This window comes from Anolis sagrei, chromosome 5, assembly GCF_037176765.1.
Source record: "Anolis sagrei isolate rAnoSag1 chromosome 5, rAnoSag1.mat, whole genome shotgun sequence".
Classification (NCBI taxonomy): Eukaryota; Metazoa; Chordata; class Lepidosauria; order Squamata; family Dactyloidae; genus Anolis; species Anolis sagrei.
Window position 1 is genome coordinate 144,081,028 of NC_090025.1, and position 23,605 is coordinate 144,104,632.

General features: G+C 37.4%; 1 protein-coding gene across 1 annotated transcript in view; it reads right to left on the minus strand.

Moving 5' to 3' along the window:
* Window positions 1–18,208, minus strand: part of TSPAN8 (tetraspanin 8) — an 89,947-nt gene extending 71,739 nt beyond the window's left edge. The window contains exon 1 of the mRNA XM_067469095.1: window positions 18,102–18,208. The gene's annotated coding sequence lies outside the window, so the exon portion shown is untranslated. The remainder of the gene's footprint in view (window positions 1–18,101) is intronic.
* Between the last annotated feature and the right edge of the window lie 5,397 nt (window positions 18,209–23,605).

Consider the following 23,605-nt stretch of genomic DNA (forward strand, 5'->3'; position numbering starts at 1 on the left):
TGGACCATGAGCCTAAAAAGATATCCAAATCTATCTCAGCCTTCTGGCTTTTGAGATCTCAGGAAAACTTGCAAAATTTAGTTCTCTCATGAGAAGCCTAATCCCTCTTTGAATCAGAGAGGCCAATAAAAATACCACAAAACAGTCTTTTTCACTTTCTTGTTCTAACTGAAAATAGGAAAAGCAAAATGAATTAAAACATCACAATCACTAGAAAAAGATGTATTTACCATATTTCACCAATTCTAAAGAGCCCTTTTTCTATTTTAGGGGCTCCAGAAACAGGGTGCATCTTACAATCAATGGTGCCTGAGATTCACAATTTTTTAATGTCTTCCTCTGAGAAAGGAGGAGGAGGAAGGACCTTCTATGTGCAGTTGGGGCCCCTTCTACACTGCCATACAATCCAGACTATCCACATTATCTGCTTTGAACTGGATTATATGAGTCTACCCTGCCATATAATCCAGTTCAAAGCAGATAATCTGGATTTTATATGGCAGTGTACAGGGGCCTAGGTATCATTTATTTCAGAGTAACTAGATACAAGTTTGCATATTGATAGCATAGTTACCATTAAACCCAATTCCATTTGGGTTTAATGTTCCCTTGGTCTCTGGTAAATCTCTTTAAAGGTGTAGTTATACATTCAACATTAAGTTGAAGGCAGAAGGTTTTCTCTTGGATAGATGCATTTAAAGAAGGGAAGATATGCACTCAGGGTCATCCCACACAGCCATATAACCCAGAATATCATCAGATAATCCATAATATCTGCCTTGAATTGAATTATCTGAGTCCACACTGCCAGATAATCCAGTTCAATGTGGATTTTATACATCTGTGTGGAAGGGGCCTCAGAGAACTTAGGTCCCATCTACACTGCTATGTAATATAATTTCTGAATCCAGATTGCCTGCTTTGAACTGGATTTTATGGCAGTGTAGACTGATATGATCCAGTTCAAAGGAGACAATCTGCATTCAGTAACTGGATTATATAATGTAGATCCAGCGTCAAAATCAATCTTAACTCATAAATGACTTTTTGTGGAGCTGCAACTCCCTTCAGCCCTCGCTAGCATAACCAATTGTGAAGGTTGGTGGGAGTTATCCCCCACAACGTATTTAGGGCTATACATTATTGACCTCAAATGAGCCTTCATTTAACCCTCCATCCCTCCATATAAATCATTTTAGATGTTGAGTTTCTTTAAGAAAAGTAGATCACTAAGAAAATATTATGTTCTATAATAGTTCAAGATGCATGTCTGAGCTGATCTCTCTCCTAGTGTGTCTTCAAACTTTATTCAAACACATCTTGTATTTTCTGGCCATAGATAGCCAGTTTTATGTGTCTATATTTGTTTTTTCCCTCAATTAAATGTAATGCTAAGTAATGGTGGCAGGTTTACAAGTTTGGAAAGTACAGCCCTGTTTTATAAAAGTACCTCCTGGAATACATTGCATTATAAGTCAAAACAGACAGATAGAGGTCATTTCAAAGAGCCACAGTTTAATCACCTGGGTCTTTTTTCTCAAGTAATTTCTTTTCAGAATTCATCTTCATCTTAGAGATTATTTCCCCAAGAATCATATCTTGGGAAAACTAAAAATAAAACTCACAGAATTCTTCATCCATCATGGCTAGTGTGGGCCGTGCCAGTTGGAGAATTCTGGGAGTAGTTGTCACCAAAGTCAACTCTACTGAGAATTCACAAGAGACTGGCCCTAAGACCAATCTCTTGGGAGTTTTAGTTTCTATCATGAAGCCCCAGGTTCTTTCAGCCTGTGGAAAAAGCATGACTTTGTCATCTCAACACAGGAAAAGAAGTTGTAGAAAGAAATCATGTTGCTGCCAATGTTAACTTTGGAAGTGATCCTGACCCCTTGCAATTGTTTCCATTAGTTTCCATTAGTATGACTTCAGTCATTGTGTTCGCTTCATGAAACTCTCACTGAGCCATCCACAAAAGGTTCCCACAAGTCAACCTGCTGGGGGGAGATATGGCATGGGTGAGACTGGTAAGAAGGGATTCCTGCAAATCAACAATTAAGGAGAAACGTCATGTGGTTTCTGAACTTATGCATTCTACATCTTTAGCAGCAGCTTTTCAACACCCTGCAATTTTTTCTGTTGTTTCTAGAATTGTAAGAGACAGCTTTGGCTCTCAAACAGATCTTTTCTGCTAACTGGGCAAAATCAGTCGAGACAGCATTCACAGCTTATACATACCATATTTTGAAATCTGAATGGGAAACTACTTAACATACACATTTGTGCAACATCTGAATTGGCCAACACATGGTTGGCACAACACATACATTCAGCCTTGCACAGATGGAAAAGATTTGCTTTCCTGGAGTTGAAGCTCAGTTGGACATGATTTGGAGTAGCTCATTCCCCACCCCTATTCATTATCCATTGCTTACCAATGAGAAAATGATGAGACCAAGAAAACAGGATTGTGTACTAATCTTTCACTTTAAATGTGAGTGATCTGCAGGGGGAAGAGCTTAAAGTGGGTTCCAGCTGAAGCCAGGAGTCCCTACCTGACCTCCTCAGGTGCCCTTGGGTAAAATCCACAAGTTCTGAATTCTCCAAGTCCAGTCTTTTGCCATGCAAGAATACTTCCAAAGTAGAGGATTCTACCATACTGCAATGCAGCATATTCCACTATCAAACAGCTCTTGCAAAGCACACATGTACTTCGCCACCACTAGGCCCCATGATCCAGAGAGAGGAAAGCTAGAGACATCCCTTCAACAAATTGGGGTCTAATTGTGGCTACTGCCCTATCAATTTCCCTTCTGCCTACTTGTTATGGACAAGACACAAGTGTCCACTTTGCAAAATGAGCAAAATGTCCTGAACTGGCCCTCAAGAAACTCTTCCAAGCCCCTCAGTCAATAGGTATTTTGAAAAACCATGCATTTCCCTGCTTAATCTTTCTTGATCTGTTATTGTATGATGAGTGCAAGATGCTTATCTGCAACATACTGTGTGCTTTTGGATTAAGGCAGAAAAGAAAGCTAAATAATTTTTGGAAAGAGCCTGGTTAGCAAGCCATTGCCAAAATTGAGAGATAGTATGTGATTGAATCAAGAATGTAATGGCCAGTGGTCAATCCCCAAATTTGGCATCATGTGGAGTCTAGCAGCTTCCAGCATCATAACTTAGGGATTGTCCTTCAGATGCAATACTCCAACTAATAGGCCTCCAGTGTATCAAGGACACTTTGTCTGTTCTGCTTTCAGCTTTATTGGTTAGGGGTTTTCCAAAGTTCTAAAGTGCTTGATCAAGACCACATGGGACCATTGAAGTGTCAAAGGATATCACTGGCAACAGCCCAGTAACAAATCTCCTTCCTTGCATAGTCTATTTAATTGAACATCCCTGTCAGTGGCAGATGCATTGCAAAACACATTTTAAACTGTTATGTTCTCTTTCTCTTTTTTCCTTAGATGAAACTTGCATAGTTATATGTTTTAGAGACTTCGGCTAAAATGTTTTATTGTGGAAGTGGATAAGATTACTTTCCTTGAATTGAAGCTCAAGCAAAATGTTCATATTATGGACAGACTCTCACATTATGACTTGACCAAATACTCATATATTGTTTATACATTTATAACCAGATGCTGAACTGAAATACAGCCCTGGAACCTGAAATGAAACCAGCTTTCAACTCTCACAGGCCTGTAAATTTGACTCACACTAGCTCCACATAGCAAGTACCTATCTGATACTGAAGATCGAGCTATTTACTACAAGAATTCTGTCTTTTCTGACCCTCTCTTGCCATTGTGCATCAAACATGTCAAGTTCAAGGATTTTTGTGTGGATTGATTTGCGTGCATGTGGGAGTTTTTGAGAAGTCCCACCATTCTGGAATTCATATCCAAAGAAGTAACTTTTCCAAACTCTTGGATTGATTTGGCTTTCCAGCTTTCATTTGGCTGTATTTCCTTTCCACAAAATTGACATCAGTTGGGGAGGACCTCACACTAAGAAAAACAAAGGGAACATTTTAATTGACGTCAGTAAGAATTAGACCTGACTCCCAAATGAAGATTTGGGATTTGGCCTTATGTGTTCCGGTAGTATGAACTTCTGCTTACAAACACAGATGGATTTCATGAGAGGGGTCTTCCCAAATCAGTTAAGTTTTCCCATCTAAAATGTGTTGATGGAGCTAAACTAAGAATATCACTTCTGTCTGGAGACATTGGACTAAAATGTGCACTACAACGTCTGAATATGTATGCCGAATGCAAGAGCAACAACCATTTCATGATTGTCAGTATCATAAAAATCTGAATCATTATTTTCTATAATGAGAATCTAACAACATTTAAGGAAACAAATATTGTAAAAAGTTAGACATTCCTAATTATCAATGAATTTGATTCCCACCTTGCAGTGAAACATGGCTTCTTTTTCTTAATGGACACCAAACAGGTGTAAAGGAATTCATGGTACATTTTCCTTCCCTGCATTCATTCAGAAAAGACACCTCTTGCCATCACTTTGAATTTCTTTGCAATGTCATCATATAGATCAGTGGTTCACAACTTGTGGGTCCCCAAGGTTTTTGGCCTACAACTCACAGAAATCTCAGCCAATTTACCTGCTGTTAGGATTTCTAGGATTTGCAGGCCAAAACATCTGGGGACCCACAGATTGAGAACCACTGATATAGATGAAAGTGATTGATTTTGTAGCCATGTGGCCTGATTTAGTTGGTTAGAAACACATCAATAAGCAAACTTTCCCCCAATGTACATTTGATAGAGGGCACTACATTTCATCCAGCTTCAGCAATGTGGTAATGGTGCCATTTATTAAGGTGTGACCATTTTTAGGAGAATCAGCATAAGGATCACAAACTCAATAGAAGGATTTTCAGCCTTATAATGCCTATATACTGGACTACAGCACAGTCCTCTCACCATAGATAAGCTGTGCATTAGTCACTGCCATGTGTCTGTGAGCTTCTGGAATTTATTTATTTATTTGTTTATTTAGGGCTTTTATATCCCGTTCTATCTCAACCTCTGCAGAGGGACTGAGAACAGCTAACAAATCGGCAGCCCATGGCACCCACATCAAAAACATAGATACACAATTGACCAATATGACATAAGATGCTATGGCTTCCAAGTGCAGAATGGCCTTCTTATTCATGAATTCAATATGCAGAGTTTCACTTCAAAAATATCATCACTTTGTTTGTGGGCCTCTCCAGCTCCTCCGGTATGATTTATGCTATGCTTCCAGTCCAAATATAATAAAAAATATAGGGTTTACTATTATCCAAGGTTTCAGGTATCCTTGGGAATCTTGCAACTTGCCTTTCACAGATACAGTGGTCATACAGTAGTATTTAGTTCTACTAATGCATTTGTTTTAAAAATCAGGTATGCATTATCCAGTGATAATCTTTTCCAATGGCCATACTAGATAAAAGTAAGTTAAACAAAAGTAATTATAGCAAGTGATTGTTATCAGAAGCAGAAATGGACAAATCATAGCCATCCTGATATTCGTGGGATTGGAACTTCTTTCATTGAAGGCCAGCATTATCAGAGGTCAAGGCTGATGAAACTTGCAGTCCAGCAACCTCTGAAGATCACAAGTTACCCTTTCTTGATCTACAACAATTCATGTTTATTTGGTTGGCATTTGGCCAGGTTCTGTCACTCCTCTTTCTGCTGCTCCAATCTCTACTAGGAATGGGAAGAAAGTGTTGAAGATCTTGAGACTTTTTGGACCGATGCTCAGCCTGCATTACCAACTGGATATCAAGAAAAAATCATAATTAAGCTCAGAGACAAATCAACAAAGCTGTTTTCTGAGTGAAGAAATTGCTTGGTTTAGCGAGCCAAATTCTGAACAAAAACAAATAAATTATATTATGTTTGGAGGAGGTTTGCCTGTTGGAAAGTCCTGAGCTTTTGACCTGGGGGCTGGGTGTGGTCAGGTCGTCCTAGAAAGGGGGGATACATGAATGATACTTTCCGCATGAGGGAATAAGGATCAGTTTAAGAGTTGGCTTGTAAGTAAAGCAATCAGGATTCTGGGAATCGGGACTTAACAGCTGGACAACATGGTTTTCATGTTTATTCATTCACAACATAATAATCTAATTATGCGTGTTTTAATCTCCATTTATGTCCATTATTGTGCAGTAAAGGCAAAATAATTTCCTATTCATTATGTCTTTTAGACAAAGTTTCTTAGACCCAGTGCTGCATTTTAGGATATATATTTTATAGAACAATTTCCATTGATCCAGCTTTTCCCAAATGAAAACTGGGATACATGTTGTAAAGCAATATCAGAGCTCAAAATGGCAAACCTTAGCAAAACAAGGAAAGGCTGCAGTCGTTTGCTTTTGCTTGAGCTTAATAGGAAGGACAACATTCTTCCCCCTCTTCTCTTTTCTTCTTGTCTCCTCTTCCCTGGTGAGGAAAATGGGTGCAAACAACTTTTGCATTTTAAACTCGGTTTGCAGCAACTTAAGTAAACTGAGGCCAAAGGGGGAAATTGGAGGAAGAGAACAAAACTGAGACATTTTCAAAGCAGCTGAAGAAAGTGAGGTGACAGAGCATTAATTAACACTGTCCTTGCCATATCATATTGGATGGTATGCCATTGCTACATTGAGAATCAAATTATTAAGGTCACACTTTTTGAACAAGGGGCACCCAGGACTGTTATATACTGAATATATTCTTAAACAGATGAGCATCTCAGAAGAAAATATCATGCATTCTGTTACAGAATCACCCCCAATAGTTCATGATATATGCATAGCATTTTGCTGGGTGCTATCATGCTGGGTGCAGGATGTAGGTGAATCCCCACTTCTTAAGTATTCAAACTGACTGCTAGTGATTAGTACAAATGTCTTTGTGAAGGTTATATCAACCCTACTTTAAGGTAAGCTCAGGAAAATGAAAACCTAAGAAAACAGCACCAGCATGGACATCTGTTGGGGGTGCTTTGATTATGTATTCCTGCATGGCAGGGGGTTGTATTGGATGACCATTGTGGACTCTTCCTATTCTATGCTTCTATAGCTGATATTTCTTATGCATTTGCTTTCAGTCTCTGAACCAGGAACTGATGCAGTTGTCCTTGGAGGGAAAACTGATGCTAAACCTGAGCCACAGCATTGATAAAATATCTCTGAGAGGAGTGGATCCAAACCTTGGGGCCTCAGATGTTGTCAGATTTGAACTCCCATAGATACTGAGAACCACCACCCTAGATGAGAAATTGAGAACTTGTGGATCTCCAAATGATATTAGATGACATTTCTCATTATCTCTTCTCATGGACAATGTTGACTGAAGCTGATGGGAAATGCATTTCAGTTGGAGGACCACAGCATCTCCATTCTGTTTTAGATCCCAGAACACGTATCACCACTTTTCTCCAGAAATTCACTGCACAGTCTGCTGTAACCTCTGCAATTCTAAGATATAGGAAACTGCCTTTCCATCAGGACATATTGACAGGAACTGCCTTTGATTTCACTCAGCATTTCAACAGAGGCTGAAGTAGAGCATGCCAGAGTCTGAACCAGAAACCATCTGCAAGCACAGCATTTGTTTTACTATAGCCTCGCCCTATTATGCAGACAGCAAGTAAAAAACATATCTACAACTACTGAACCTAAAACATCTGTTGAACTAATTTAACCCTAGATCTATATAAATTACTCATACTTGTTTTGAAGGCTAAATTATATCAGTAAACATCCTCACTAGAGCAAAAACAAAATATCAGGATAACACCATACTTAATGATAAAATGGTGGCTTCGACAAAATAACTAATGCAGCATTGACGGGACATTGGAATAGGATGATGCATTAACTTTCCCAAAAGCAACTTTCTGCTCTGTTCAGACAGATCTATATGGTTCCAGGACATTGCTGTATTAGTCTGTTTCAGGACCAAAAATATATAAAGGATTCATGTTGGTGGTGGGGTTCTCCTCCTTTTTCCCTCCCCCAGTTTTTCCCAGGCTAGTCATTTTTTTTCTATTTATATTTTATTGTTATAGTTGTTTTTTCTTATTTTAAAAAACTGGCATTGTGCAATTGCTCTAAAAATAAAAATAAGGAGCAGAGATAGTTTGTGAAGTCAGGGTTATGAGGTTATGTGGAAATACAATAGCAAAATCATTAATTGGCAAATTGGTGCATTTATGCCATGGAAGAGAGGCACAATATTGAAGGGACTAAACCAGGTATATATTGACTATCAGTGATAGAGGGACTTCAAATGAATTAGAAGGTCCATGTGATAAAGTCCCAACTAAGAAAAATTGCGTTGTTTATACTCTCTGTATTTAGCCAGTTAAATAGCCCATCTTTTTAAGAAAAAGAAAAAAAGAAAAAAAACTTTTCATCTATCATACCTGCTCATGGGCAAATATCTCATGAAAGTTATTTCTACTGTTACTCTACTATGCTAACATACACAGTTTCATGAACAAATTATTTTCCAAGGTATGTTTAATTGCATAGTACTTTCCAATTCTTTTGTGTCTGCTGAAGATGATAAATGAACAGAGGGGGTTGATAGCATTTAACCATGACCAAAAGCACAATCCTAACTAGCACAAATCTGCACAACTCTTGGCTGTGTGTTCAAACCAAATGTAATTAAACAGCTGAAAAAAAACTATATTTGCATCAGACATAGTGTGCTACAAGGCTAAATTATAAATGGTATGTTTTAAAGCCATTAAAAAGTAGTAAAACATTTCTGAGAATTCAGGTCTTCTATTTGAAACAATTTACTTCCAGGGGGAAAAAATGTTTTTAATCCCATATCTCATCCCATTGTAGAGTGCCATCCGGTTCTTACATTTCACCATAGAAATAAAATTCTTACTGATAGCCGCTCTTTTCAGTTGTACAACTTTTCCCGAAGATTTTGTTCTGGGTTGCCTCATTGTCTTTTGATCCAAATTTCACTTACAAAGCACTGAAATTGGAACAGTAATTAATGGGCATTAAGATATAGTGGAAACTTTCTCATGCAACCATTCTATTCATACTCTCTAAGCAACAAAACAGGTATGCAAGAAAAGGATTTGCAGTTAATTACTGAATTTGTTGGTCTATGTCTGATTGGCACTTCTCAATTAGAGAAAATTGTTGAAACTTAGAGTTATACCAAGCAATTTAGCCAGGTGTAAATCATGCCAAATCCACTGTCACGGCCTCTGTGTTACCATGCCTAGCTGGCCACGAATCTGGAATCCACAAAATCCACATAAGACTGAAACTTTTATTGGCCAACCATAACAAAGAAAACACATTGTGCAACCTTGATCAGCCATTGAGAACCCTCCAAACCAACTAAACTATAGCAGAGACAACATCTAATACAAAATGTAGACCTGTGACTCCATCAGCATTATCTTTTCTATTTCTCCTGTATGACTTTTTAACATCTTTTGCATGAGCAAGCTTGCATAATATGTTTTGTATGTTATGATTGGCTAATAAAAGTTGATTTTTAATTTTGTTTTATTATGCTGTATGAACAATACAGTTATCCTGTCTAAAATACAGGATGAAGCCTGAGCAAATAGAAAAAAAAACTTAAAACAACTCTAAGGTGCTCTTGAGCAGAAGTTCTACAACAATTATCTTGTGGTATTGTAGTGCAAAAAAATGTTATAATTTTTAAGATAGACTTTCAGAAACATACATATAACAAATATTCCTCTTGAAGGACTTTTTGCATTGTAGACAAACAGTGACTTCTCGACCGTATCCCTATGTTACTCCATCTGACCAAAAAGCTCTATCTGCTCATTCTACTTGTGATTAAACATGTCAACAGAGTATAAGCCTTTCAGTTTCCAACTCTCATTAGAAATGAAAATATCTTTTAATATTGCAACATTTTGGGCAGCTGTTGAAAGATAGTGTTGAATGTGGGGGGGGGGGGCTAACAAAAACTGCAAAGATCAAAGATGCGGGAAGGCACAGCAATGAAGGGTGGAAATGCAACTTCCTATGGCTGCTGCCATAGAAATAGAACCTCGAATCGCAATTGATTATAAAGCAGTCAAATCTAAAGACTAGAGGATAATTTTGGATCCTTTTTTATCACAATGGAGTCACAGAAACAAACACAAAACTAAAGCCAAGCGTAGGAGGTGTCCCTGCTGTTTTTAATTATATTAAAAAACATGATTAATGTGATCTTGGGTTCATTCTAGAATGAAGTACATGATTTATGTACTAATGTATAAGTCTAGTAAACTAAGTTTAAAAAATCATCCCAAAAAAACATATCCATGGGTCAATGTAAGAACTATAGCTTATCAAAAAAGGAATCATTGGCTTCTCTGGGTAGAGTGGTGAAAGGTAGCAACACAGTCCTTCCCAGGAGAATCTAAAGGAAGCATTGACTACTTCTGTTCCCTCTTCCAGGGGACTGACCCTACGCTTTTTAAATGTCTGGACATAGAAATGGTGGTGGCCAGAGACTGCTGGCTTCTTGAGATAATGCTGCACCTGGCCACAAACCTGTTTTCAGCTTATACATGAGATAGATTTATACATGTATATAATTCTCTGTTGCATAAAGCTACTACTTTTGGGCTTCTACTTTTACAGTGATATTTTTCTAATCAGATAATTTTACTCAGCTATGTGGTAAGTTCTAATTTTTTTAAGTACTGTGGTTCAAATATACAGTGCCAACAAACTGGGAAGAAACACATTCTTTTTAAAATCTTATCTGGTTTAGTAGGGCATGGAAAAATATTGCCAAGAAGACCCTGTGATAGCTTTTCCATAGGTTCACCATAGATCAGTCAGAAACAACATGAAAGCACACAGCCATCATGTCACATAACGCTTTTGAACAGGAAAAAGAAACAAAAGCACCAACAAAGGGCATGTTATGGAAGTCAAGGTTAGTTTAATTAAACTGATTGATTAAAACTGAAAGAAACATGAGGTCATTTAATATAACGTGTGGAACTGAGACTGGTGATGAACAAATTGTCTTTGTGCATATTCAAAAGCTTATTTACTAAGCTTATCAATATAGCTAAAAAAAAAGATCTAGAACATTTCCTTATGTTCCCTTGGCAGGTGTTTGCTTTTTCCAAAATACTTATCATTGCCTCATAAGTATTTAGCCTGTAGTTGGATAGGCATATAATAACGGATTTCATGCAGTATTGTGTAAGAGAAGTCCCCAATTGAAAAACAAAGTGTTACTATGGGTTGTTGTAGGTTTTTCCGGGCTATATAGCCATGTTCTGGAGGCAGTTTTTCTCCTGACGTTTCGCCTGCATCTATGGCAAGCATCCTCAGAGGTAGTGAGCTCAGTGATTCCAGCCATGAAAGCCTTAGACAATAAAGTGTTACTATGCTACAGATCTCCATTAACTAAAGAACACCAGGATGATATATAACTAGCTAAAGGAAATGTCAAAGAAACAGTAAGAATTCAGGAACCCTCAGTTTAAAATCTAACGTCAATATAGGACACAAGCTACTGTACAGGACAAGAAATGGAAAGGCCAACCTATTTGGGGCAAATCTCTATCTGTCAATTTAACTTGCTTCATATCAAAATATTTCTGAGAACAAAATAGATTGGGATGAAACTGCACACCTTCCTGATTTTCTTAGGGGCCTATCATGCTTTTAACAGAGGCATCCAAATGACACCTCTGGGAAAAGCGAATTAATTTGGGACAAAGCAGGTAAACCCTGCTTTCTCACAAAATAATAAGAAACCTTGTAAGATGCCACACAATCCCTGGGCCCAATCCACAAATTATTTTTGGTTTTTCTGCGCTCCATGAGCCCAAAAAAACCGAGAGGGCACCTACCATGCCACCTTGATACTTACCAGGATGGCATAGGGACCCCCCCCCCCCCAGAAAGCCCAGGTTTGGGGAGGGGTGAGGGGGGGACTCAAATCCATGCAAAACAGATTTCAAAAACTCTCTTTGGTGGATTTGGGTGTTGTCTAGAAGTGCCCTTGATCAAGGAATGGCTACAACTGAGATCAATAAACAATAATTGTTGTATGTTGTATTTACTGTAATTGATTTTTAATTATCCAGCTAAATCTCTGACATGGTGAGTCCAAGGTGCGCATCCCTGATCATTGTTCTCCCAGATTTTATGTTGGGTATTGAGAACCGCCTGAGGTGTACATGCTGATACTCGCCTGATTGTATTTTCATCAACATTTCCCTATCCTCGAGGTGTGGGATAAACTTTGTCATGCTTCTGTTCCCCCCACCCCCAGCCATAGCTTTTATTAAGAGCCATTAGGGTACAGTCAGTTGTCTCTCTGTAGTCCTAACCTTCGACAAGTGGGATGAAAGCTAGAAAGTACCATTATCCATGATTGTTATGAAAAGTAACAGTACTGTTTTCTGAAAAGACATTTTTCTGAAAAGACATTTTTGTAATCTGATCTTGGAAAAGAAACCTTCTGAATTATAACATTCAGAGTGAACATGGATAACTATGTTGACTGGGAAACTCTGGGATTCCCTCCCCCCCCCCCCCCCCCAGCCTTTCTAATCTTTGCATACACATCATCCCTTTCATGGGTCCAGCACCAAAACTTTAAAATCCGTTCCCCAATATGATTTTTAATAACCAATGTCTCTGATAGTGTAAACATATTAAAAGTACCTAAAGGCAACTTGATTGAAGTCTTTGAAAACTCTTTGTGACTAGAGTACAATACTTGGCACATTTGGCATCAATGCATATGTCAAAAACGGCTTGGGTTTTATAACTCTTGTAAACAGAAGATTCTCCCCATCAGCATGCATCTGGAGTACAATTGTGCAGACACATTTGAGCAGAATCTAGTGACAAGAAATATTGTTGTTAATGCCTTTACAAAAGGAAATGAAGAATGCATCGATCAGTGGAAAATTACACGAACATTCCTTTCTACCCCCTCATTTCCATCACGGTTGTCCCTAAATAGTTAGAAATGAATGCTTCAGTGCCTGTGTATTATAGATATTTCCCTGAAAAGAGAAATCAAAAAAATCTAAATGAAACTATGTTGACAGTTTAAAAAATGATTCAATACTGTTGTATTCAACATGGAGAATGATTTCCTGAGGTTGTTTTTTTTTTTTGATAGCATCTAAATATGCCAAAACCTGGTTAAAGGTATTTAATTTCTACAGTACCTGATGTCAGTCAGCCTATTATTCCTCAGTTACGTTTCTGTTATTTCTGTTTTTCATTTTAAAAGCAAAGGAACATTTTCCTGGAAGCGAAAAAGAAAAAGAAAGAGCTAATATTTTTAACCATTAGTTATATTACTGAAAGGCTTACCTAAGTCCATGTTGTGTACCTCCTTTATGTCATGCTCAACCAAACCACAGATGTCTCAGCTTGTTACTTCAAAAACCTACTATCCCACATGACTGATCAGAGAGAATTGCGAAAGGAGATATGCAGTTATTAAACCACAAATGAATGTAATATCTTTGTAGAATACTTTATCTTCCCAGTTGGCCCTCATTTATTCTCATTTTCATGGTTTCCCGGGGGAAGACAATCAGACTTACAAACTTAACAGCTTTCAAATTCAGTATATTGAGAATTTGCCCACTAAATGCAGGAACATATTTTTGTGAGCTGTTGCCAATTGCTAGTATTATACAACAACCCGGCCAGGGCTTAAATTCTACACTGAAATTGGTAGTTGAGCCTGATGGCTGAAGGAAAATCCCCAGAATAGGAAAAGACTGCATTATGATGAAAAGAAATCTCTATTTCTGGTCCTCAAGCAAACTTCAAAAGGAAAATGGCAGAAATACAAATCCTAAATAATGGCAACTCTTCAAAATTGAACAAGTGATTTTGTAGAGAGCAATCAACCAAACATTAAACATAAGTACCTCAGAAGCAAGCCCAAACCCAAAGCAGACATCCTGCATATGCCCAATAACAGTACTGTACAAACATGGAGGTCATGATATTAACAAGATGAAACATATCAAGAGTAGGATGACCACAATGGTAAAAGATCTGGAAGTTAAGCCCTTTGAGAAGCAGCTTTGTAAGCTAGGTATGTTTAGCCTCGCAAGGTTAAGAGATGATATTATAGTTATGTTTAAATATGTGAAAAGATTTCATATTAAAGAAGGCTCAACCTTGATGTCAATTCTCAAAGTACTAGGACGTGGAGCAATGAATCTGAACTGCAGAAATTCTATGTAAATATCAGGAAGAACATCTGATGTTAAGAGCTGTTTGACAGTGGAATAGCAAATTCTGATTTTCATGTTTTCAACCAAATTCCCCATTAGATAGCTTTATATGTATCCAAATTGCCTAAGACATACTACTTACAAGATCAAAACCCCATAAAAATGTCCATACGCAGAACATGTGTAAGTCATATCTATACTCTGGCAGCATGCCTGGTAACAAATTCTATAAATGGAACTGAACTGATTTGGGATATAAAATAGTTATTAAGAAGTAAATGTCATGGTCCTGCATCCTGAAAAATAAAAATATCAGACAGACATTCTATGTTGCAAACAACTGGATGTGATACTTCCGTGGCAATTACAAAGATAATTGGCTTAATGTATATGACAATAATCATAACATTGAAGCATCTCATCTTGCTGGCTCTGTGAACCATATATCATCAACCTAACATATTTGCCACCACTATAAAATTGGATAATTATACCATTTGCTTATCTAACTGAAATAGGCTTTTCTGCCTGTGCTTCTGCCACCAATTTCCTATCTTCTACATACCCCTCTAGTCATGGTGGATCAAGCCAAGCTGCATCTACATGGCCAAAATGAAGAGGATTGCTCAGTTGCTTCAAGGAGTCCATGCAATGTGCAGCTAGATTCACAGCTGAAGTACTATATCTAGCTGTTAATACAAGTCGATGAAACACAAGGTTTATTCCGGAGGTTCCCGGAATCCCACAGTCTTGGAGATAACAACAGCCCGAGTGGACTAGATCTGGCCCAATCTACTGTCCGCGAAGTCAACAGACCCACCACTGCATTACCTCCACCAAACAGTTGCCTCCCAGAGGTTTGCTGGCAACATCACATTTCTAGTGAATCACACCAGATGGCTAGTCATGTAAATGACAATGTGATGTTGCCAGCAAGCATCTGGCAGGGAGCTGCTTGCTGGTGGTGATGCAGTGATGGCATCTCAATTCACCCTCAGAACAGCCATGTGCTTCAGGGTTACTCCCAGGCTGCATTGGAGCAGTTCTGGAACAAAATTAATCCAGTAGGCATTTAAGTGGCCCCAGTCACTTTTCACATAAACGTACTTCTGTGTATTTGCGAGATATGTAACGAGCAGGCCATCTATAGACTTGTCCAGGAATTGCACTCAATCTACACCAAAGGAGGCCCTGAGGCTCCTTTTAACTTATACAATACATCCCCTATATAGCATCCTCCTGGGCTTGCTAAACTAAGGCATAGCTTCCACAACAAGGGAACCTACTTATTCTGCATAATTATCATTGTCATGGGATTTGCAACCCCTATTTTCCAGAGTTCTCAATCACATGGGGAGCCTCCATTCCTATAACTTGAAAATTGTAACCCTTCGTTTACCTCAACCCTGTTGCACATATTTTACTTCATTTGGTATTGTTACATCCCCTCATGTAAACATAGATGAATAGTTTTCTTGGATAGATTTATTCAGACAAAGCTGGACATTGCTTCCTTTGAGATATAGCCTATAGCCACTGGAATTCCAGGTGCTTTCCCTTCCAGGATAGCCTGTCCCTGCTTGGCTATCTAAACGGAAAGTACCTGCTCTTCAAAGTGTTTAGACACTGACACTTTATTATATGCAGTCTTCCAATCTCCATGTAGCCCAAACAACACTATCCGGAGTATCAGCAAGTCTAGGGGTGCTTCTAGACAGCCTCTTTATTGAGGGAGTTACCGCAATAAAAAGGGGCTGTCCTGATGATGTCCTGGACAAACCTGAATTAATTCACCACAAACTAGGAAATTATTTATTTATTTATTTATTTATTTAAAACTTTTATATCCCAATCTTCGCACCTTCGTAGAGGGACTCAGACCGGCTTACAGCAAGGATTCAATGCTACTAATACAAGTTAAAACATCATACAACAATACAATATTAAAATACATATAGATAAAATACATATATACCAAATTGCTAAGGTAAAATCATGTTCAACTCAGTCCGCGTATGTGGTCACTCACTTTGGTCTGTAATCAGTCTCAGCCATTATTCTGGGAATGCTTCATTCCATAACCAGGATTTCACTAGTCTCCTGAAGTACAAGAGGAAAAGCCTGGTTTATGGTGAATTAATTTGATAGTGGGTTTATTCGGAGCCTTCTTGGAAGGCGGGGAATAAACCCACTACTTCCGGTGTCTGGACTGCAGTCCAGATAGTATTCCCCGGAAAACTGTGAGAATACCAACCCCCTCTCCAAAAGGCCCCTAAAACAATGTAAAAAAACAAAAGAACTTACCCGGCCTCCATTTGAGGGCTGCCAGAGCTCCTGCCCGCCTTCTCCTGGCATGTAATTTGTATGTGCCAGGAGAGTTCTGGCAGCCCTCCAATGAAGGCCGGGCAAGTTCTTTTGTTTTTTTTACGCTGCTTTTTAGGGTCTTTTGTGGAGTGGGTTAGAGTGTCAGGGTGTTCTGTGTCCGGGTGCTTTCCTGGAAAGTTCTGGAAGAACATCTGGACACCCAGCAGGGAAAGTTTTCTGGGGTGTGCGTGGATAGGAACATCCATGTTTTTTAACACTGATGCTCCAGGGATAAAGGACTGTGTGGAAGGGCCCTAGGGAAACCTTGGTATATGCAGAAACACAGAGAAGAAACTTTAAAGAAGAAAAATGTAAAAGAAATAGTAAAGCAAGACTAAAAATTGTTTTTGTATTGTCAATTTCTAATGAAACCATTTTTGTTACATAGACATGAATTCTGATTGGCAATTGCAGGAAAGAGAGAGACAAGAAAAAAATGGAAGGGATGAAAAGTAAGAACAATCTTTTGAGAGCTATGGCTAAATTGGCTGGAATCATACAGAGGAAGCACTCCAACAACCTTTTTTTTTTTCATCCTTACTTGCACCGCTTGTTCAGGTCATAGTACTTGTGCCACCTCCTGTTTACTCTCTGGGGCCATTTTGTAAAACTTATTGCACTCTTATCTCATGTTCAACATTTTGAATTAATCAGCTATTAATCAAGTAGGAGGGTATAATGAGATACTTTTTATTTTTTTTAACCAGGCCAGAATGAAATAACAATTCAAAAATAATGTATTAACCAGAGTCACCTTATTGGTCTAATATACAGGGTTAGTCAAAATGCATAGGCCAATAAGCCATTCAATTGAATGGCTTATTGGCCTATGCATTTTGACTAACCCTGTATTTTCTGTGCACTTTGGATAGCAGTTTTCAATAATATTTAAATGCATTTAAATAGGCATTTTGATAGTAAGCATTTAAAAGCTTATGCTATTTTCTTATAATCCCAAAGGGGTTTCTTAAAGTAATAAAATGTAATGGGAAGTGCACAACAAAACCACGCCCTCCAACATTTACAGATGAAAACCAAAACACATTAGGCCAAGTAATGCCAGACTGTAGTGAAATGGCAAAAGTCATGAATGAAGAACACATAAACTACCAGAGATTGCAGCTTTAATCTGATTCCAGCCACTTCTCTCTCCCAATTAAATGAGTACAAACTATTTTTGAAATTTGAATTCATTTTGAAGCAATTGAAGTACATGGAGATGCCAAAGCTGGAAACAATTCCAGCAGATAGCAAAGCTAGAAACAAAATGTATTAATGAATACCCAAATCCCATTATATTACAGTGGTATACTTATATAAAATGATAAAATTGAGCTTTACTTTTTGGAATATTTGGAGAGGAATATTTTCAAGCTATAAATGATTCAATCCATGGATGCAGAATCCATAAATACAGAGGAATGATTCCATTTATTTATCTAGCTAGATGACATATTTTATGGAGAAGACTGCCAAAAAACACTTACTGTTGTAAATGCATTAGCCTTTAAGAAGTCACATGATTTGCTGTCAGTTTTCAAGATCTTTGATGTCCAAATACTGTTCTATCATATGTGTAGCTTGGCAGAGCAACAAACCTGCAAAATAGATAAGGTTGAATTATTTATTTATTTAAGGTGTCATTTGATTTCTAAATTTGTATCCCAATCCGTGGGAATGAGTGCCATTACAGATTTATTATTGTGAATTCTTCGTATAGCCAATCCATAGCTAACATATTTAGGCTTTCTGTGTTTCATTTAACTCAAAGCTATAAATCTGTGGGGAAATCCCTTGGCAATATACAAATAAGCTTTACCATTCCTCAGAAAATGGTTAGTTATTTCTCTTTGCCTTTCAAGTTTTCTCTGAACAAGTCCAGTGGGATACTCAGCAAAGATAGTTAAATTTCTTTGGTTCATGTAGCAATTTTACATTTTCTTTAACCTTCTGGAAATGTGAAGAGACAGAAGAATCAGATCTGGAATCATAAAAAATAGCAGAACTAGCAAAACTATATACCAAAATATACAGTATCCCTTATCCAGAATGCTTGCTATCAGAAGTGTTTTGGATTTTGATTTTTTAAATTTTACATACCTGCATTTGCATATATATATACATACATAATGGAGTACACTGGAGATGGGACCCAAGTCTAAACACAAAATTCATTTCTATTTCATATATATATTAGGGCTGTGCAAAAAGTCATATCAACATCATATGTTGGATTTATTTTATAAGATTCGTAGATATGACTTGATATTAAGAAACACGGGCGGCGCCCACGCCAAAAACTTAAGAATTGAAACTCTCATGCAGTATTTTTCATAAGTTGCGTAAGCTTTGTAACTCTCTCCGTGATGCAGTTTTAATTTCCAGAGCAAGCAAACTGTACTGGGAGGCAAAGCCAAACTTGGTATGCCTCTCAGCCTATCAGGGCTGGGTGGGGTGGAGGGGGAGGGGGGGGAGGTAGAGCTGTGGCCATTTCCCTTTAAATTAAGGAGCACCCTCCATTGTGAGCTGGGGGAGGAGAGCCAGTGAGAGAGCAGAACAGTAGGCTAGGCCAAGGCTAGGCATGCAATAGGCTACATTGAGAGAGGCTAGGAGGACTTGTTGACTGACTGCTATTAGAAGGAATCCAGACTGCTGTGAGTCTTCTATATTTATTTTATTTTACTTTTATAATTTAATTTATGATTGATTCTGCTATGGAGTGACTGCTGGGAACAAATGTTTTTTTTCCCAAAACTATCCTGTGAGTGGGAAATGCATCTCACTTATTTAATCTGATACTGCATATGTTGGGGTGACTGGGGAAACAGTCCGAAAACTTTAGTAGTTTTCCAAACCAATTTGTGTTTACCTGACTTGCACACCCCTGGTGACTATCTCTTTTGAGGGTGGTGTGGCCACCAGTCAACCACTCCACCCCACCCCACCTAGCCATAGTAGCTAAGATATGTACATTATAGAGAAATAAAAGGAGATAGGTGTTGTGACTTTTTTAAAAAAATGACAAAAAATAATTCCCCAAAAATCAGTAGATGTGCGAATTCTTCTGAACCTTGGGGAGAATGATGCTCTGGTTATGTTGTGTTATTGTAGGGAAATTCAAAGAGATAGCTCTTGTAGTTATTTTTAAAACATTGTTCATAATTTTTTAATTCCAAAAAAATCAATGGATGAGTGAAACATTCTGAAACTTGGAGGGGGGTGGTAACAGTGATAAGTGTGCTCTAAAATTGTAACAAGTTTCATCCCAATAGCTCTAAAAAATGAGGAAGAAAGGAGACTGGGAAGCTTCCCAATTTGCAGAATTACATAACGAAATAACTAAAATTTTGTTACTTTGTAACAGTTGTGACTTGGACCCCTTACACTACTTTAGAAACACTTTAGAAATGAATCACAGCTGCCCCTCCGTAATGAGTACTGAAACATTTTTTTCTTTGATCACATACTATACGCACACACAGAGTATATCCATAGATAATCATGTCCCATTATACACAATAATGTAGTGAAACAGTATCAAACAACAACAACAACAACAACACATCTTATTTATAACCTGCCTCTCCTGTTGGCCCAAGGCGGAATATAATAAAGTAAAATCATATGAATATAAAATACATAAAATAAAATACATAGATTTAAAGCATACCATTTTAGAAAAACATACAACAAACACAGGATACAAAATTAACTTATAGCTGCAATAGAATGTAAATCAAAACTCATGATTGAAAGTTGACTGGCAAATTAAAGATTTTCTTTTTGGAATTAAAAAAATTGAAGCGATGGATCATTGTATTAATGAATATGGAAGACCAATTGTACATTAAGTTTGACATGTATGCACTGTCAAAAAAGGTCAATTCATTCAGTGAGGTGCCAATTCCAGACTTGATTGTAGGACTCTTCTTCCTGCGTTGCTCCATATTACTGCAGGGTGTGATACAACATTAAAGCCATTATTCAAAGTGAAAAAGGCCAATTCCTTTGCCTGGAAACTGGAGCTCCTTTCCCTCTCTGTCCCTCTTCTGAATTTAGCCAATAAGTCCAGTGCTTTCTTAGGTTCCCTATTAAACCAACACATTAGGAAGTAGGTCTAGAATTGACTAGGCATCAAAGGTTTCTAATGAGGTGACAAATGATGCCCTTTACAAGTTAATAATAGTTGAGTTTAGATGACTGACTCTTAATAATATTCTTAATTTTAATATTATTCTGTGACAGCATTCTTAGTCATGGCCTCTTTCAGGATGCATTCTTTTGTGGAAAAAGAAAACTTGTGGTAAAACCTGTGGACACTATGTTATGGTCCTGGTTGCTATGAAAAGTGGAAAGTAAGCATAGCTCAAAATTTGGCCATTTGTGAGATTACATTTTTTAGGTCTGCTTTTGAAATATTGTAATTCATAATACTTTCCATTTCTTTTGTTTGACTGCAATTCTAATTATCTGAGATGAATCCTAAGATACTTTTCCTGAAGTTTGAAAATTATCCTTATAGAGGAAGCTAAGACAAATGTCTGGAGAGTAAATCACTTTGAACCTGTAAATAATGAAGCAGTTGTGTTTTTTTCTTAAAATGTAATATCCTTTACAGAATCTATTTTGAAAGAAGAAAATAAATATACTCATTGCTTAGAAAAGGTAAAAGTTTCCCTTGACATTAAGTCTAGTTGTGTCCGACTCTGAGGGGTGGTGCTCATCTCCATTTCTAAGCCGAAGAGCCAGTGTTGTCCATAGAAATCTCTAAGGCCATGTGGCCAGCATGACTGCATGGAATGCCATTACCTTCCCACAGAAGCAGTATCTATTGATCTACTCACATTTGCATATTTTTGAATTGCAAGGTTGGCAGAAGCTGGGGCTAACAATAGCAGCTCACCCTGCTCCCTAGATTAGAATCACCAACGTTTCAGTCAACAAGTTTCAGCAGCTCAGCAGTTTAACCCACTGTAATTGATCATTTTATATGAAATTGATAGAAAGACTTCAGTGTTTCTAAAATCAAAAAGAAATCTTTGAATATTGCTTGAATTGCATTAATTCATAAAATTCATACAATCCAAACTTTAAACATCTTAATATTTGATAATTAAACTTATAAAGAGCCAGATTTTTCATTTGAATCATGGACGTGATTAAAATCTTTCTTTCTGATATGAGTAGATTCTCTTGAAGTTATATGTAAATCGTATACAAGGAATGCTTTTTTGTTTGCTTGGCATCTACTCAATCTTTTCCTGATTTAGTCAAAATCAGTTGTGACATTTGTTTTATGTGTTATCAGTAATTTACCTGGTGAAGCTATGCAGTAAAGAATTAATTGTTTAAGAGGAATGGAAGAGATAAAAATTAATACCCAAATATCTGGACAAAATATATGGTTGATAACAGCCATTAGAAAGTCATAGCTGGGGAAGAGAGATCTAGAAGGATCCTATAGTGTCCAAATCAAGATAAAACAAAATAAACTACATATAACCACAACTAAATGTTCCCTGTGTGGTATGTAGAAATAGACAAACAAAATGATTTAGTACACTTTTTGGCTTGATTCATCAACAGAGCAAAAATAATACTGGCCCTTAGCCCTCTTTCTTAGTTCTGAAAAGGTCTTTGCAAGACTTATTGGAATTCCATCTGAAACACATTTTTAAAGTCTTTCCTTTAGATACACTAAGGTCTCGCTTATCTAACATAAATGGCCCGGCAGAATGTAGGATAAGCAAAAATGTTGGATAATAAGGAGGGATAATAAAAAGCCTATTAAATGTCAAATTACGTTTTACAAATTAAACTCCAAAACATCATGTTTTACAACAAATTGACAGAAAAAGCAGTTCAGTACACAGTAACATTATGTAGTCATTACTGTATTTACGAATTTAGCACCAAAACATCGCAATGTATTGAAACAGCTGTGTATCCAGGTGGGAGGCAGACTGCCTTGGATAACACAGAATGTTGTATGAGTGAAGATTAGATAAGTGAGACTCTACTGTATTATTAATTGATTTAAATTATATAGTCAAAATCATAAGTCAGTGGTTCTTCAACCCTCTTTAAACCTCAACAATTTACTTGAAAAAATGTATTTTAGAAAAATAGTTACACAGCTCAAGATAGACATACAATATATTTTTCAAGTGACTGATACGCTTTTTAAAAAATGAATTAATCATTCACAGTCAAGTATTTCAAGAATTAGTCAATGATTTTAATATACAAATTGGGTTCCAAACAATATGGAATACAAAAAGTATGCAACAACGGTTCTACTTCAAAGCTGACATAAAACATTGCGTCTGAAGGACTACATGGAAATAGAATAAAACAAGCGATAGTTGCCAGAGAAGACTTTTAATCAGTGGGAAACTGGCACCAAAACCCCATACCAAATTGTGATTTTTATCCTTGAAATCTGCTCCTAGATTAGTTGATGATAAAAGCGGTGGAAGCCTTGTGAAATGAAATGCCTGGTCTCTGAGGAAGTCTTCCATAACATCAATTGGCTGACATACTGAGAAGTATAATTTGATACTTAGGAAGTGTGGAAGGGATTAGACATTTTCACTAGAAACAATGGCTTAACAAAAATAAAATTCAAGCAAGAAGAGTAACCAAGAATAGGGTCAACAATCTGATAAATTGGATTATTGAGTTTTGTTCTACACTTCTGTTTCAGCTTGGGCTGAGAACATTGTCTAGAAGCAGTGGTTTTCAACCTGTGGGTCCCCAGGTGTTTTGGCCTACAACTCCCAGAATTCCCAGCAAGTTTACCAGCTGGAAGTTGAAGGCCAAAACATCTGGGGACTCACAGGTTTAGAATTGCTGGTAGAGCAATGCTTCTTAAACTTTTCACTCGTGATCCCTTTCTGCCTGAGAAATTTTTATGTGACCCCAGATATTTAAGTATATAAACAAGTATAAAAATCAAAACATTTATTGATAATTACTCAGCATTTTCAAG